This window comes from Chrysochloris asiatica, unplaced genomic scaffold (assembly GCF_000296735.1).
Source record: "Chrysochloris asiatica unplaced genomic scaffold, ChrAsi1.0 scaffold00189, whole genome shotgun sequence".
Lineage (NCBI taxonomy): Eukaryota > Metazoa > Chordata > Mammalia > Afrosoricida > Chrysochloridae > Chrysochloris > Chrysochloris asiatica.
Window position 1 is genome coordinate 413,003 of NW_006408707.1, and position 16,569 is coordinate 429,571.

Below are 16,569 nucleotides of genomic sequence, written 5' to 3' on the forward strand. Positions count from 1 at the left end.
GGAGGCCCCTGCCCATAAGACCTAAGACCTTGAGGCCTAGGAATGAGGGAGGAGGCCCCTGCCCATATGACCTAGTTCACACAGGAGGGAAACTAACAGTTTCTTCTGCTTTTCTAAAAAGCCACTTACCTAGGAAAAAGTAACACAGTGGTCTCACCACTCAACCCTATGTAATCCTATATAAAGCTAGTAGGAAAGCTCTTTTAGGAAGCTTAGCATTTGGGACATTAGGCCACAGATGCTCCACCTGCAATAAAGCCTATTAGTCTTAAAATAAATAGATAGATAGATAGATAGATAATACATACATACATACATATATAAATACATAAATAAATGAGATGGCTATCTCATAGGTATTGCACTCCAATTATTTTGGTTTATTAATTGCTTTGGGGTAGGAAGGAAAGTTTAGAAAGAGATCTGTTATTCCCTGTCCCATAAGCAATACTGTTATGAATCATAGGATGAAATTACTGTAAATGTTCACACTCACAACCACAAGAAATGTCATACGTATGTCTGGCCTGCATCTATCAAGTCATTCAAAGACTTTTCTGGAAGCTCCAGAAGGACTAATTTTATTATTTCAAAAGTATTCCAATATAATTTAGTAACCTTGATAGTAATTGGATGTAGGATTTATCAGCAATAAAATTCAGTATTCCAAGAACTGTCATTAAATGAAGATTTTCCCTTCATATATCATAACTTTCTAAGCCTTAGTGGGAAATTTTTTTCCTTCTTGGTAATTTAACTGAGATTTTTGCAAACAGGTTATTTTCTATACTTATACTTAACACAGTTTGTAAATTATACATAATACGATAAGCTTTCCTGATTAACTGGGATAGCCATCATTTAACTATTTTGCCCAGGCTTTATTTTTAAAGTATATTCCAATAAAAACATACAGGGCTTAGTGAAATGAAGACTTTATTTGTCTTAGCAAAATAAATGAGAAAGATGAATAGATAATAAGAAAGAATGAAAATATGTTTTCCTGGGGAATTAAAGAAGGTCACAGTTTTCTAGCTCAGGCTAATTCCTAAGCATATAATGAAGATTTGCATAGCTTAATCACAAATGTTTGAGAAGAAACATGAACTCCTTTCTGAAGATGAGACAAAAATACTTGAAAAAATACAAGTTTACATTGCATTAAAATTAAGCACCCAAATTTAAAAATATATATATTTTTTAAACTAGAATAAGCCATGGAAAATAAATAAACCTAGCACTGAGCTTGAACAAACAGAATAAAACTTTAAAAAATATTTTGTTTTTATATTAACCAAGCAGAAAACTAATCTTGTATTTTTTCTACTATTACATAGATTTGCTATTAATTTACTAACCATTTAAGTGATGAATTGTTCCACATATGGTTTTTTAATTGGGAAAATCCAATATTTTAAGTATTTCTCATAGAACTCATAAAGTTCCCTTTAATTTTAAAGCTATATAACATTGGGGAATTTTAGAAAGAGATAAACATAAAATGATGAGCAAACAGAACTAATAATGTCGCCAAACACTTGTTAAAGGTGAAAAATACTGGTCGATCTAACACAGACATGTAACCTCATGGTTGTAAAGACAATTTTGAAAGGGAAATGCAACCAAAGAGAAGAAAAAATGTATTTTATGCTGGAGATTGCATGACAGAATTTTGCAAGACCAATAACTTACTCATTGCAAACAACATAAAAGATTACTACACATATGGATCTCACCAGAGGGAATATACAGACATCAAACTGGCTATATCTATGAGAAGTGACAGTGGAAAGCTCCATATCATCAGCTAAGATAGACCATCAATTGCTCATATGCAAATTCAGACTGAAGTTGAAGAAAATTAAAACAAGTTCACGAGAGTCAAAATACGACCTTGAACACAACCCACTTGAATTTTAGACATCATCTCAGGAAGAAATTTGATTCATTAGGTACTAATGATCAATAGCCAGAAGAGTTATGGGATTATATCAAGAAAACTATATAGGAAGAAAGCAAAAGTCTTTAATAAGACAAGAAAGAAGAAAAATACCAAAATAGATATCAGAGGAGACTCTGAAATGTGCTCTCCAGTGTTGTGTATAAAGTTGCTATGAATTGGACTCAACTTGCTAGGTGGTACCTAACAACAAAAATAACTAGTTTGATACCAAAAATGCAGTGTCATCAAATTGATTTAGAATCACAGTGACAATGTAAAGGGTTTCTGATGCTGTAAATCTTTGAAAACAGAAAGTTTCATCTTTCTTCTGTGGAGTGGCTGGTGGGTTTAAATTGCTGATCTTAGAGTTAGCAGTTGAGTGCTTATCCTACAAGAAGCTCAGGGTCCCTAATTAGCTTGCTACTGGAACACAAAATACTTAAAATGAAACTGTGACTAATGTTCTCCCTGTCATTTTTTTTTTTTTCCAAATTTCTAAACAGTCATAGTTTGGATTCCCTGAATGAGTTAAAATTTTTAACAGTAAAAATCACAAATGTTCTAACTGTTGGATCTTCCAGATACTGTTTTCAGGCTATATAGGCAATTGTAACTTGGAACAGTGGTTCAGTCTTTAGTATGTCTGGGGTGTGGTTCTGTATTATAAGCACTGGACCATAAGGTCAGTGATTCAAACCCACCAGCTGCTCCTCGGAAACCCTTTACAGTGTCTCTATGGGTCAAAACGCATCAACAGCACTTACCAACACAAAAGAAAGGCCTATGTGGAGTGCTGGTGCGGCGCTATAGACTAAGTACTGAACTACAAGGTTGTGTGAACCACAAGGTGGAAGGTTCAAACCTGTTATACAGGTTTTGAGTCACTGTGAGTCAGAACCAACTCGACGCCACTTAACAAGGACTATCTATAACTGTACATATTCTAGGGCTTTTTTGCAACTAATTATTTTTTCCATCTACAAATATCTTTAACTGGGAGCACTGTGACTCCATAGGATAAACACTGGACTGTCAACCATGAGGTTGCGGTTCGAGCCCTCCAACTCTGCAGAAGAAAGAAGAAGCTTTATGATCCTACAGAGATTTACAGCATCAGAAACCTTCTGTAGGGTCACTATGTCCGAACTGATTCAATGGAACTTACCATCAACACCAACAATATCTTTAATCAGAACAAAGATGCTTTGACTAATGTTTACTTCCTACAATGAAACAATAGAATCAATATAATAAATTTCTTAATTAACAGTCTTTTTGTACATCTAGAGAACTTGAGTTTGTTTGGTCTTTAGCCAATTAAGCAACTCTTGTCTAACATAATGACTAGGCAGAACTAAAGGCTGGTAAGAAACTCACATTCTGATGCAGTTCTTTCTGAACCTTTATTTATTTACAAATGAAAACTATGCCAAACACCAAAATTACCTTACTTCCCCAACTTCCCATTTCTGGAATGCTTTTTGTACACTTTCTTGGGATTCTAATAACTGCTGATAGGAATTGGCCTCTTGGACTATATATGAATTACAATGTTGGTGAAGAATACTGAGAGTAACATGGACTGCCAGAACAAATCGGTATTAGAATCTCTGGAAGACAGTATGCCAAGTTTGTTTCATGTACTTTGGACATGTTGTCAGGAAGGACATCATGCTTGGTAAAGTAGAGGATCAATGAAAAAGACACCCAACAAGATGGATTGACACAGTGACTGTACCATTGGGCTCAAGCATAACCATCACTGTGAAGATGTCACAGGACAGGGAAGTGTTTTGTTCTGTTGTGCCCAGGGTAGCTATTAATCACTGCTGACTCAACAGCAATCAAGTATCAACAACAATAAAATCTCTATTAAAATATATTTTCTATAACTATCATTTTGATCTAAAACTTCCACTTCCCTTAATAACTTTGGGCTTCCTTTAATTTTTCTTCCTTTTTTCTGATTTCCTTAGTTCCCTTATTCATTTTTTTCTTTCTAGTAATTATTTTCCTTTCCCACTCTATTATTATTATTTTCCATTTACTATACCCAGTTGTGCTTTTAACTCTTATTCATCCTATCTCATCTTATTTCACTGCATCTGTCTATAATTTCACAGTCTCAGTATCAAATATACTTTCATTAAACAAACATAATATTATACATAAATGTGGTATAATATCAATAGTAATACTAGTCAATTAACTATATTCACTGCTAATATTACATTACACATCTTGACTAAGATTTTTATCATATCTTCCTAATGATCTAGAATGTCATCACCAGTAAATTTAAACATTTATCATCAAGTTGGCACTCTTCTTGTTAGGTGCCATCAAATTGGTGCCAACTGATAGTGACCTTATGTACAAAAGAAAAAAAACACTGCCATCACTCTCAATTACATAAAACATTTTATTCATGTCAAGCTTGATATTAACAGTACTTAAAAAGGAAAATAAGGGAGGCATCTTTTTTAAATGAGCTCACCAATACACTGCTACTAGTTGCTGTACCATAAAGTGAAAGAAAAGTAACTTAGTTACCTGGTAACACATATATGATATACTTCACTGAACTGTTTTAATAGAAATTAATTTTAGGAAGAGTTAGATGGAGTGTTTGCACATTTCTTTCAAGAGATGAACTTTTTTTTTTTTTTAAAGCAAATTTGAATATATCTGTTAAAAACATTTTGCTTTTCATTTTAGAAAGCAGTCTCCAAATATCTCTATTCAAGAACCATTATTTATCTTATAGAAAAGGGTATCAGAAAGTATCCTTATATGTTTTTAAGTACCTTCTAGTTGGTTCTGACTAATAGTAACCCTGCATAGGGATTCCAAGGAGTGACTGGTGAGTTTGAACTACAGACCTTGTGGTCCAGTACATTTCAAACCAACTGTGTGGTCCAATGCATTTACCCACAACGCCATACCAGTACTCATATAAAAACTCTTTAAAATTTCTCACAAATTCTTAATTATGCTTCCTATGCTTTATTTGAATGTTAAATCATAATGTTGTTGTTGTTATATGCCATGGAGTTGGTTCCAAATCATAGCGACTCTGTACAGGGTTTCCGAGGCTGTAAATCTTTACGGGAAGAGAAAGCCTCATCTTTCTCTCGTGGAACAGCTGGTAGTTTCAAACTGGTGAACCTGAGGTTCGCAACCCGATTCATAACCAATACACTACCAGAGCTCCTTTAAATCATAATAAACCCTATACAATTATAAGTAAATAATACCCGCCCTAAGAAAACAAAAATAGATGAGTCTTGGCAGAGCCTTACTTTTCCAAGTGGCTTTTTCTAATAACTATTTTTATTTTCATTTTCTTTTCAAATGGTCTGCATTAGTTAACACCTCCCTCTTTATTTCCACAGAACACTTCTGTCTATTAGAAGTAACAATGACAGTATCAAATGCCAAAGTATAAACAGAAAATCTCTTTAGCATTATATATACACATGTATGTAATAAACCACCATTGATCTAACAGTTTGTAGTACTGTGGTGGCTTGGGTGTTGCTGTGATTCTGGAAGCTATGCCACAGGTACTTTAAATATCAGCAGGGTCCACCAAGGTGGACAGGTTTCAGCTGAGCTTCTAGATGAACAAAGACTAGGATGAAGGGGAGACAGACTACTTTCCAATATTTAGTCACTGAAAATCTTATGAATAACAATGGAACACTGTCAGATCAGATTATCGAATATCGAAATATGATGAAGAGCACCAGAAAATTGTCAGATATAATGCTGGAAGATGAGCCCCTCAGGTTGAAAGGAACTCAACATGCAACTGGGGAAGAGCTGCCTCCTCAATGGAGAGTTGACCATGATGACGGGAATGGGGTAGAGCCTTCGGGATCTTCATTTGCTGATGGGGCACAACTCAAAGTGAAGATAAAGAGCTGCAAACATCCAGTAATAATCAGAACATGGAATGTACGAAGCATGAATCCAGGAAAATTGGACATTTTAAAAAATGAAATATAACGCATAAACATTGAAATCCTAGGCATTAGTGAGAAGAAATGGACTGGTATTGGCCATTATGAATCTGACAATCATATGGTTAATTATACCAGGAAGGACAAATTGAAGAGAAATGATGTCGCATTCATCATTAAAAAGAATACAGCAAGATCAGTCATGAAGTACAAAGTTGTCTGTGACCGGATAGTATCTTTACTCCTAAAGGAAGGCAAATTCATACCACTATTATTCAAATTTATGTACTAGCCACTAAATCCAGTAATGAAACTGAAGAATTCTACCAACCTCTTCAGTCTGAAATTGATCAAACATGTAACCAAGATGTATTCATAAATACTGGAGACTGGAATGCAAAGGTTGGAAACAAAGAGGAAGGATCAGTAGTTGGAAAACATGGACTTGGTAATATAAACAATACTGGAGATCGCATGATAGGATTTTGCAAGATCAATGACTTCTTCATTGCAAATACCTGTTTCAAACAACATAAAAGACAACTATGCACATGAACCTCACCAGAGGGAATACACAGAAATTAAATTGAATACATTTGTGGAAAGAGGCAGTAGAAAAGCTCCATATCATCAGTCAAACAAATGTCGGTACAGTGACACCAGAGAGGGAGGCAGAGATGATGACTTGGGGAGAAAAAGCAGCTGAAGACTCTAGACTCATAGAAAGAGAAAGAAGCTGGTGGCCAGGAGGCAGGCTTGCAGAATGTGCCCTTTGGTTGTTTAAATGATTATATATTCCTGAGTCTTTTTGTGTACACCAAAAACAAAACAAAAAAAAACAAACCAGAAGGAATAAAAGCATATACTGTTGAATGATGATGCACGCAGGAGATTATAATCATTGCAATGAAATAATGAGTGTAAAACCAATGTTCTACCATGTAAACTATCCCTCAATTCACAGTAAATTTTTTTTTAAAAAGGCCAGGGGCAGGCTATGGAACAGACCATCAGTATGCAAATTCAGGCTTAAGCTGCATAAAATAAAGACAAGTCCACAAGAGCTAAAATATGACTTGAATGTATCCTACCTGAATTTAGGGATCATCTGAAGAATGGTAATTTCCCATGGGAGTAAATTTTTACTGATAATATTCCAGAACACTTAAATGTGCTCATGAGGAACACACACCAAGAAGCAGTTGTTCAAACAGAACAAGGGAACACCAAATATTTTAAATTTTGGAAAGGTGTGCTCCAGGGTTTTAATCTTTCACCACACTTATTCAAGCTGTGTGCTCAGCAAATAATCTGAGAAGCTGGATTATATGAAGAAAAATGATGTGGCATCAAGATCGGAGGAAGACTCATTAACGATCTTCAGATGATAGATACAACCTTGCTTGCTGATAGTGAAGAGGATTTAAAATGCTTAACTTATGAGCAGAGACTACAGCTTTCAGAATGGGTTGCATCTAAATGTCAAGAAAACAAAAATTCTCACTACTGGAACAATGAACAATATCCATATAAACAGATAAAAGACTGAAATTGTCAAAGACTTCATTTTGTTTGGCTCCACCATGAACACTCATGGAAGCAGTATTTAAAAAAAACAAACCTGTATTGTATTAGGCAAATCTGCTGCATAAGACCTCTTTAAAGTGTTGAAAAGCAAAGATATAAATTTGAGGACTAATGTGCACTGACGCAAGCCATAGTATTTTCAATAGCCTCATATGCATGTGAAAGTTAAACAGTAAATAAGGAAGACCACAGAAGAATTTTTGCATTTGAGTTACAGTGTTGGAGGGAATATTGAAAGTACCATGTACTGCAAAAAGAACCAACAGATCTGTGTTGGAAGAAGTGCAACCAGAGTGCTCCTTGGAGGACAGACTTCGTCTCTCATACATCAGACATATTGTCAGGAGGCACCAGTCACTGGAGAAGGATATGACGTTTAGTGGAGAGTGGGAGAAAAAGAGGAAGACCCCCAATGAGATAGATTGGCACAGTGGCGGCAGCGATGGGCTCAGACATAGCAATGTTTGTAAGGTTGGCCCAGGACTAGACAGTGTTTCACTCTGTTGTGCATAAGGGTTGCTATGAGTCAGTACCGACTCAATGGCACCTAATAACAACAACATATAATACATGTTGTTATTGTTAGGTGTTGTTAAGTCAGTTAACAACTCATAGTCACCCTACGCAAAAGAGAACAAAATACTGCCAGGACCTGTGCCAATCTCACAATCATTGCTACGTTTGATTCCATTGTTGCAGCCACTGTACCAGTCAATCTCATAAGGAGTCTTCCTTTTTCATTGACACTCCACTTTACCAAGCAGTCTCCAGGGACTATTCCCTAATGATGATATGAATGGAGTATGAGAGACAGAGCTGGGCCATCCTGGCTTCTAAGGAGCATTTTGGCTATATATTTTCCAACACAGATTTGTTTGTTCTTCTCCAATACCATAATTCAAATACATCAATTTTTCTAGTCTTCCTTATTCACTGTCCAACTTTCACACAGCTATTGAAAATACCAAGGTTTGAGTCACGCACACTTCAGTTCTCAAACTCACAACTTTTCTCTTGAAACTTTATAGAGGTCATGTGCAACATACTTACCTAATGCAATATATCATTTGATTTCTTGACTGCTACCTCCATGAGTGTTGACAGTTGATCTGAGCAAAATGAAGTATTTGACAATTTCAATCTTTTCTCCATGTATATGGATGTTGATTATTAGTTGGTTCAGTTGTGAGGACTTTAGTTTTCTTTGTATTGAGTTTCAACCCAGGCTGTGGTCTTTGCTCTTCATCAGTATGTATTTTAAGTCCTCTTCGCTTCCAGTAAGCAAGATTGTATCATCTGCATATCTTAGATTGTTATTGAGTCTTCCTCCAATCTTGATGCCAGTTTCTTCTTAATAGAGTCCAGCTTCATGGATTATTTGCTCAGCATATAGACTGAATAAGTATGACAAAAGAATACAACTCTGGTGCACAACTTTTTAAATTTTAAACTATCTTATGTCCCCTACAACTGCTTCTTGGTTTATTTATTGGTTCCTCATTTGCACAATAACGTGTTCCAGAATACTCATTCTCCAGGATGTGGTCAACAGCTTGTCATGATCCACAAAACTGAAAGTCATAGTCAAAAAAGCACATGTAAACATGTTTCTGGTATTTTCTTTTTCAGCCAAGATCCCTCTGACATCAGCAATGATAAGTCTCATTCCACATCATCTGACTCTGTCCTGAAATTTTGGCAGCTCGATGTCAATACGCTGTTGAATCCGTTTTTTGGATTACCTTCAGCAAAATTTTACTTGCATATGATATTGATGATATTCTCCACTGATTTCCACATTCCATTGGGTCACCTCTTTGAAAGGTGCACAAATATGGGTCACTTACAATCAGTTAGCCAGGTAGCTGTCTTCCAAATTTCTTGGCATAGATGAGTGAGTGCCTTCAGTGCTGCATCACTTTGCTGAAACGTATCAATTTGTATTTCATCAATTTCCAGAGCCTAGTTCTTTAATGCCTCAGTGCACACTGGACAACTTCCATCAGTATCACTGGCTCTTATTAATATGATATCTCTTAAAATGGTTGTACGTTGATCATTTATTTTGGTGACTGTACTGCTTTCACCTTCTTTTGATGCTTTCTGCAACATTAAGTATATTGCTGATAGAATACTTAAATATTGCAAGTCCCAGCCTGATTTTTTTTCTTCAATCTTTCAGCTTGGTAAGTGCTGAGCATGCTCTTCCCTTTTGGTCTTTGCATATTTCATTACAAAATTTGACTTTGTCTTCTCAAACTGCCATTTGAAGTTTTCTGTTTAAGTCTTTAGCTTTCTCATTTCTTCAATTTGCTTTACCATCTCTATGCTGGAGAGCAATTTTCAAATTCTACTCGATATTCATTTTGGTCTTTTCCTTTTTTCTTGGTTTATTAATGATATTTTACTTTCTTCTGTAAGGACCTAACTGATTTTACCTGATTTTGCCTACCTAGAGACTGCTTGACTAAACTCTAGTCAGGCTCAGAAAAGCATTTTAAATAGACAAGGCCTCAGTTTTTAGTTCCCTCCAGAGACGAGGTCAATCTCCATTCTGTACATTAGCCTGAACACGTCCTCCTGTTCAGGAACGTGCTAAATCAGCTCATGCTGTCTTAGAGTATCCTTTCACCCCTAGCAACAGTGAGAACTAGATAAGAAATAAACAGGACCCAAGGCCAGATGCCAGATGTTTTCCTTTGCCCTAGCCTAAGAACAAAGACCACCAGTACTGACCAATTAATTAAACTGTAACATCTCATACTTTGCCAATTGTTAATCAATCAGAAACTGTATATATGGTACTGCGCAATTATGCCCCTAAAACCTTATAAAAACTAGCTTGTACTGTAAAGCGGGTCGCCTCTGTCTCCTGCTTTTAGGAGTGAAGGTGGACCCCAGCTTGTTGGCAAATAAACCTCTTGCTGTTGCATCCAACTCGAGTCCTGATAATCTTTTTGGGGTTTCCTACTGGATTAGGCCACTAGGGAGCCTAACACTTCCTTTCATGATTAATGATCTTTTGCTTTCTTCCTTTGATGTTACCCTACAACTCCTCTGGTCTTCAGTCCTTAGTAGCTAATGAATCAAATCTGTTTTTGAGATGATTTCTGAATTCAGGTGTGACATGTTCTAGGTCATTTTGGCTCTTATGAATCGGGCTGCGAGCCGCAAGGTCAGCAGTTCGAAACTACCAGCTGTTCCACGGGAGAAAGATGAGGCTTTCTGCTCCCATAAAGATTTCCAGCCTTGGAAACCCTGTACAGGGTCGCTATGAGTCGGAACCGACTCCATGGCACATAACAACAACAACAACAAACTTGTTGTAATTTTCTTCAACTTCAACCTTAACTTGCAAGCAATTGATGGTCTATTATTTTTTTTTGCTCTGGGAGAAAACTCATTTTAATGGTCTCGGTATCTGAAGGATACCTGTGGCCATGGGCTGGCCCACCACTGGCCCTCATACAAAGCAGGCAGCCAGTGCTGACATCTTGTCCTTTGGCCACAAGGCTTGCCCAGAGGCCAGCAACCACAAAAGCCCGCCCTCAGCCCTGTCTGTGGCCAGGATCCCCTTGGTGTATGGGGTGTCAGGTGGCTGCATGCTTCAGCGCTACCAGCTCCTGGAAGACTAGGTCACAAAAGACATAGCCTGTGTGCTGGGTCTTGCCACCAGGCAGTAGGGACTTGGCCTTGTTGAAGTCCACGTCAAGTAGGGCAGCCTCACAGGTCCTGCAGGTGTCTGCTGCCATGCACTCAAGGTGAACATTCTCGAGGCAGTGTGCCATCATGTTGCACCAATTGAAGGCCACCTTCCACCTGGGGCCTGAGGTCAGGTCCAGCACCAGTATGCCACTTTCACACTCCACGCATCAACTCATCCATACTGGCGACAGAGTCCACAAAGTAGTGGAACTTCCTCTTGACGACGTCCAGGGTGTGCCCCAACACTTGGCAGTAGTCTTCCCTGCCATGGGTGATCAAGTTCAGCTGCTTCTCCACAGTGCTGCAGATAGTGGGGAGCAGTAGCTCCACGTTGATCTTGTAGTAGCCATGCGCCAGGACAATTCCAAGGTTAGTAAGCTTCAGCCGGAGCCCGCTCTCCACAGTGACATAGTTGCACTGCCAGATGCTGTTGATGTGCACCAGAATGCTGGTGTCCGTTTCAATGCCATGCTTCTCCATGAGGGTGATGAGCTCAGTTTCTATCAGGTAGTCACGCGGGCTAGTCTGCTTCTCCAGCATCTTTACCTCGCTCACAGCACCGTGCTGGCAGGTGGGCAGACTCTCCTCAAGGGGCACACTTTGCCAGGGTATGATCTCTGTGTGAAGCCTGGGGAGAGAACCATCTTCCCAGAGCAGGTGAAGTGCTCAGATCTGATTTGGAGGTGAAGGTGCTCTGCACATACTTGCAGTCATAACTCGCTGTGGCAATAAAGTGTCACGTGATGTACTTACACAGCCGCCATGCATTGCCCCCCAATTCAGCCTCTGTGGCTGCTTTCATAGAGGTAATGGGGGTTGGTCACCAGCCTTTCCGTGGGCTGTTGATCCCTTCTGCTAACAACTGTTTCACCATGTTGGCCCCGTACTGGTGATTGACTTGCTGCCACAAAGGGCCCTTCAGGTCAAAGTTCTCAGGGTAGTGTGTGGTCTCAGTACGTGGGTGCTGATGTAGCCCTGTGTGTAGAGGCCCTCTGCGGTCTGCATGGCATGCTGTGGCCCCATGCCCAGAGAAGAGCTGGCCACCTGCAGCATCACGACAGTATTCAGGGCCAGGGGCCTTTGCTTGGCCTTCTGCTTCTTGATGGTGGCCTCCACCAGGACTTTCTTTTCTAGCTTCATTAGGTTTAAAAACATCTGTGCAATCTCCGAGTTGAACACGCGCATACGATCCAAGTCCAGAAGGCGTGTTCTGTCCTTGTCAGTGTTTACCTTGACCTGCAGCACCCAGTATGTCTCAGTCTTGAAGGACTGGATTTTATCGTGTCTCCACACAGAACCCTAGGGTGGGAGTCTGACATGGCCCAATGGAGATGAGAGAGCTGTCCAAGTTACCATATTTCCTCTGGAAGTATATCGTCTGGAATCTCATAAAGGCGCAGCCAATGCGCAGGTCCAGCTCCTGACGGGCATCCACTGAAAGCACCTCAATGTGGTTGGGTTCCCCCAGGCAAGCCACGGCACCACAGATTTCTGTGTCGGTGATGGAGCTGAACCTGGCCCGGAGACTATCTTCTCACCGCCAAGGGCCTTATTCATGACTGGCAGCATGGCATCTAGCACCTCAAAGCAGATATTCTCACCCTCTTTGTCACAGTCCAGTCATAGTACAATGTAGTCACAACCCTGGCCTTCCACTGGCAGGAACTTCACCATGTTCAGCTTGGGGTTGTCTTCTTTCTTCCCTGTCGGTGCTTGAGTGAATAGCTCAGCGGTATCCACCTTGTCCCACTTGTTGTACTTTCCCAAAAAATCTAGGGTCATCACATGACCACAGACAGATGTCACTTTGAAGTGGACAGGCTGGCCAGCAAAGGTCCATGTATATTCGTGGACACAGCAGGCTCCATTTAGCCTTTTGTATGAGGATATGGTCCGTCAAGAAAGGATTTTGGCGAAAAAAAGCCAAAGATGGCTTTTCTGCAACCATGAGCATAGCCTTCGTCTTGTCTTAACGCTGCAATACCCTAGTTTCTGGTGAATGGAAAAGAGAGTGTTCAGGAGCTACTCTTGTGCCGGCAGCACCTCTGCCAACACTGATTCCTGTAGACCAGGAGGAGTAGCTCCCGCTCCTGCTCAGCTCCCAGGCAATTGCCTGCCAATTGATGGTCTATTATACAGTCTGCCCCTGGTCTTGTTTAGGATGATGATATGGAGCTTTTCTCTTTTTCATCAACATAGTCATTTTGATTTCTGTGTATTCCATCTGGTGAGGTCCATAATCTTTTATGTTGTTTAAAAAAGTATTTGCAATGAACAAGTCCTTGGCCTTGCAAAATTCTATCATAATTTTGACAGCATCATTTCTTTCACCAAGGCCATAGTTTCCATCTACTGATCTTTCCTTTTTGTTTCCAAGCTTTGCATTCCAATCCCCAGTAATTATCAATATCACTTGATTGCATGTTTGATCAATTTCAGATAGAAGAAATTCACAGAATTCTTCAATTTCATCATTACTTGCTTTAGTAGTTGGTGTGTAAATTTGAATAATAGTTGTATTAACTACTCTTTTCTTATAGACCTGTGGACATTACCCTATCACAGACAGCATTGCACTTCAAGATGGATTTGAAATGTTCTTTTTGATGATGAATATGATATCATTCCTCTTCAATTTGTCATTCCAAGAATAGCACACCACGTGATTATAAGATTCAAAAGGACCAATACCAGTCCATTTCAGCTCATTAATGCCTAGGATATCAAGGTCTATGTGTTCCGTTCACTTTTGACAAGTTCCAATTTTCCTAGATTCATATTTTGTACATTTTATATTTTGATTTTTAGTGGATATTTGTAGATGTTTCTTCTCATTTTAAATTGTACCCCATTAGCAAATGAAGGTCCAGAAAGCTTTACTCCATTCATTTTATCACAGTCAACTCTATTTTGAGAACAGCTCTTCTTGGATCATATGCCGAGTGCCTCCCAACCCAAGGGGCTTATTTTCTGGCACTATATCAGATAATATTCTGGAGCTCTTCATCATGTGTTTCAATATTCAATATTCTGGTGTTGACAGCGAACCATTTTTATTCATATGGTTTTTAGTGACTAAATAGTCTGAAGTGATTTGTCTCTCCTTCTTCCTTATCTATCTTAGTCTGTCTGGATGCAAAGTAGAAACCTGTACACCATGGGTGACCCTACTGGTATTTTAAATACCCACAACATAGCTTTCAGCCCACAGCAACATACAAGCCACGAGAGTATAACAGACAAACTGTTGTTGCTGTTGGTGTTTAATGCCATTGAGTCCGTTCTGACTCTTGGTAAACTTTTAAGGAGTGGCTGGTGGATTTGAACCACTGACCTTAGGGTTAGGGGTACAATGCTTATCTTACAACACCACACTAGAACTGTAATACTACAATATATATTATATTGTTGTTGTTAGGTGCTGTCGAGTTGGTTCCAACTCACAGCAACATTGCATAGGCTTTTTGAGGAGCAGCTGGTGAGCTTGAACTGCTGACCTTGCAGTTTAAACGGCTTTGCATTCTGGCACATTAACCCACAGCACCACAATAGCTAATTATAATTGTATACATATAATTATAATTACATATTACATAAAATGTATTATCATATGTTATGTAAGGAGCTCTGGTAGCATAGTGGTTACGAATCGGGCTGCGAACCTTAAGGTCAGCGGTTCGAAACTACCAGCTGCTCCACGGGAGAAAGATGAGGCTTTCTACTCCCATAAAGATTTACACCCTCGGAAACCCTGTACAGGGTCGCTATGGGTCGGAACCGACTCGACGACACTTAACAACAACAACAATGTATACAATAAAGTGGCTCTGTAGGAGAAGCACCGGGCTGTGAACTACAAGACTGGCTTTTCGAGACCATCAGGCAAGTCATGGTTTAATGATGAAGCTTTCTGCTACCACAGAGATTTACAGCCTGAGTACCCATAACATGGTCGCTATGAGTCAGAAACTGGATGACACTTAAGAACAACATGTGTGTGTGTGTGTGTGTGTGTGTGTGTGTTGTTACATGCTGTAGAGTTGTTTCTAACTCATAGTGACCCTGTACAGGGTTTCCAAGGCTGTAAATCTTTATAGAAGCAGAAAGCTTCATCTTTCTCCTGCTGAACAGCTGGTAGTTTCGAATTGCTGACTGTGAGATTAGCAGCCAGATTCCTAATCACCACACTACTAGAGCACTCCATACACACACACACACACAGAGAGAGAGAGAGAGAGAGATACATGTTGTTGTTAAGTGACATCAAGCCATTTCCAACTCATAGCAACTCTGTATAGGGTTTCTGAGGAGGTTTGAAACACCATCCTTATGCTCCATTGTAACCTTGCAGTCTAGCGCATTATCCTGCAGCAACACACCAGGACACACAAACACATACACACAATCTCTCTCTCTGTGAAAATATATCTACATATAAGCCCGAGGGGGCTTCAAAAGGTGCTTCAAAAAGTTCATAGGAAAACATAATTAAATGTTTGTTATTGTTAAGTGCTGTAGAGTCAGTTCTGACCCATAATGACCCTGTAAAGGGTTTCTGAGGAGCAACTGGTGACAATGAACCACCAACCTTGCAGTTCAAGCCAACTTTGCAATCCAGTGCATTGTCATACGGTATATGTTGTTGTTAAGTGTCATCAAATCTGTTCTGACTCAGAGACTTTGCAGTCCAGTGCATTATCATGCAGCGCTATATCAGGACTCCTTAATTATTAAGTTTTGCTTCAATTATGGAACAAAGATCACTGCTTACATGGAATAAATGTAGAAATGTGTATTATTTCTTAAAACATATATATACCAAGTAAATTCAAAATGTAAAAGCATATTTAAAACTCCATGTTTGGGAAACACTTTAGTTTTCTAAATCAGACTACACCACATTATCTTAAGCAACTGAGCTTTTAAAGAATAGCAATAATATTAAAAGCTTATGGAAACTTGGAACAACAGGAGAAACCATGATTAATTTATAATGCATAATTTTTAAATATCTCAAAAAGATATCACTTCAAAGCTCAACAGTGAATGATAAATGGCTAGAATAAAGTTTAAAATTTTAGTCAAAGGTAATGAAGTAAGAAAAAAATTATTTCACTACGTAAATGTGGTAAGAATATGATATATTTTGCTTAACTATTACTCGCATTATCAATTCTATGCAACAATAAGACACGCCAAACCAAAATTTCAACAAACATTAATCGTATAATTTGAATGTTCTTTAAAAATGAACAGATAATGAGAAACTAGACTTACAGTCAAATTTGACTAAAGGCCAAAACACATTAAATAGAGAAGAAATAGCCTCTGCAACAAATGGTTCTAGCAAAACCAGAAAACTACTTGAAG

General features: G+C 38.8%; 1 protein-coding gene and 1 pseudogene across 1 annotated transcript in view; both read right to left on the minus strand.

The window, feature by feature from the left end:
- The window catches only part of LOC102835261 (tyrosine-protein kinase Fer-like), a 579,105-nt gene that overhangs the window by 320,560 nt on the left and 241,976 nt on the right, over positions 1-16,569 (minus strand). The window lies entirely within an intron of this gene.
- Positions 11,353-13,153, minus strand: LOC102839030 (annotated as a pseudogene).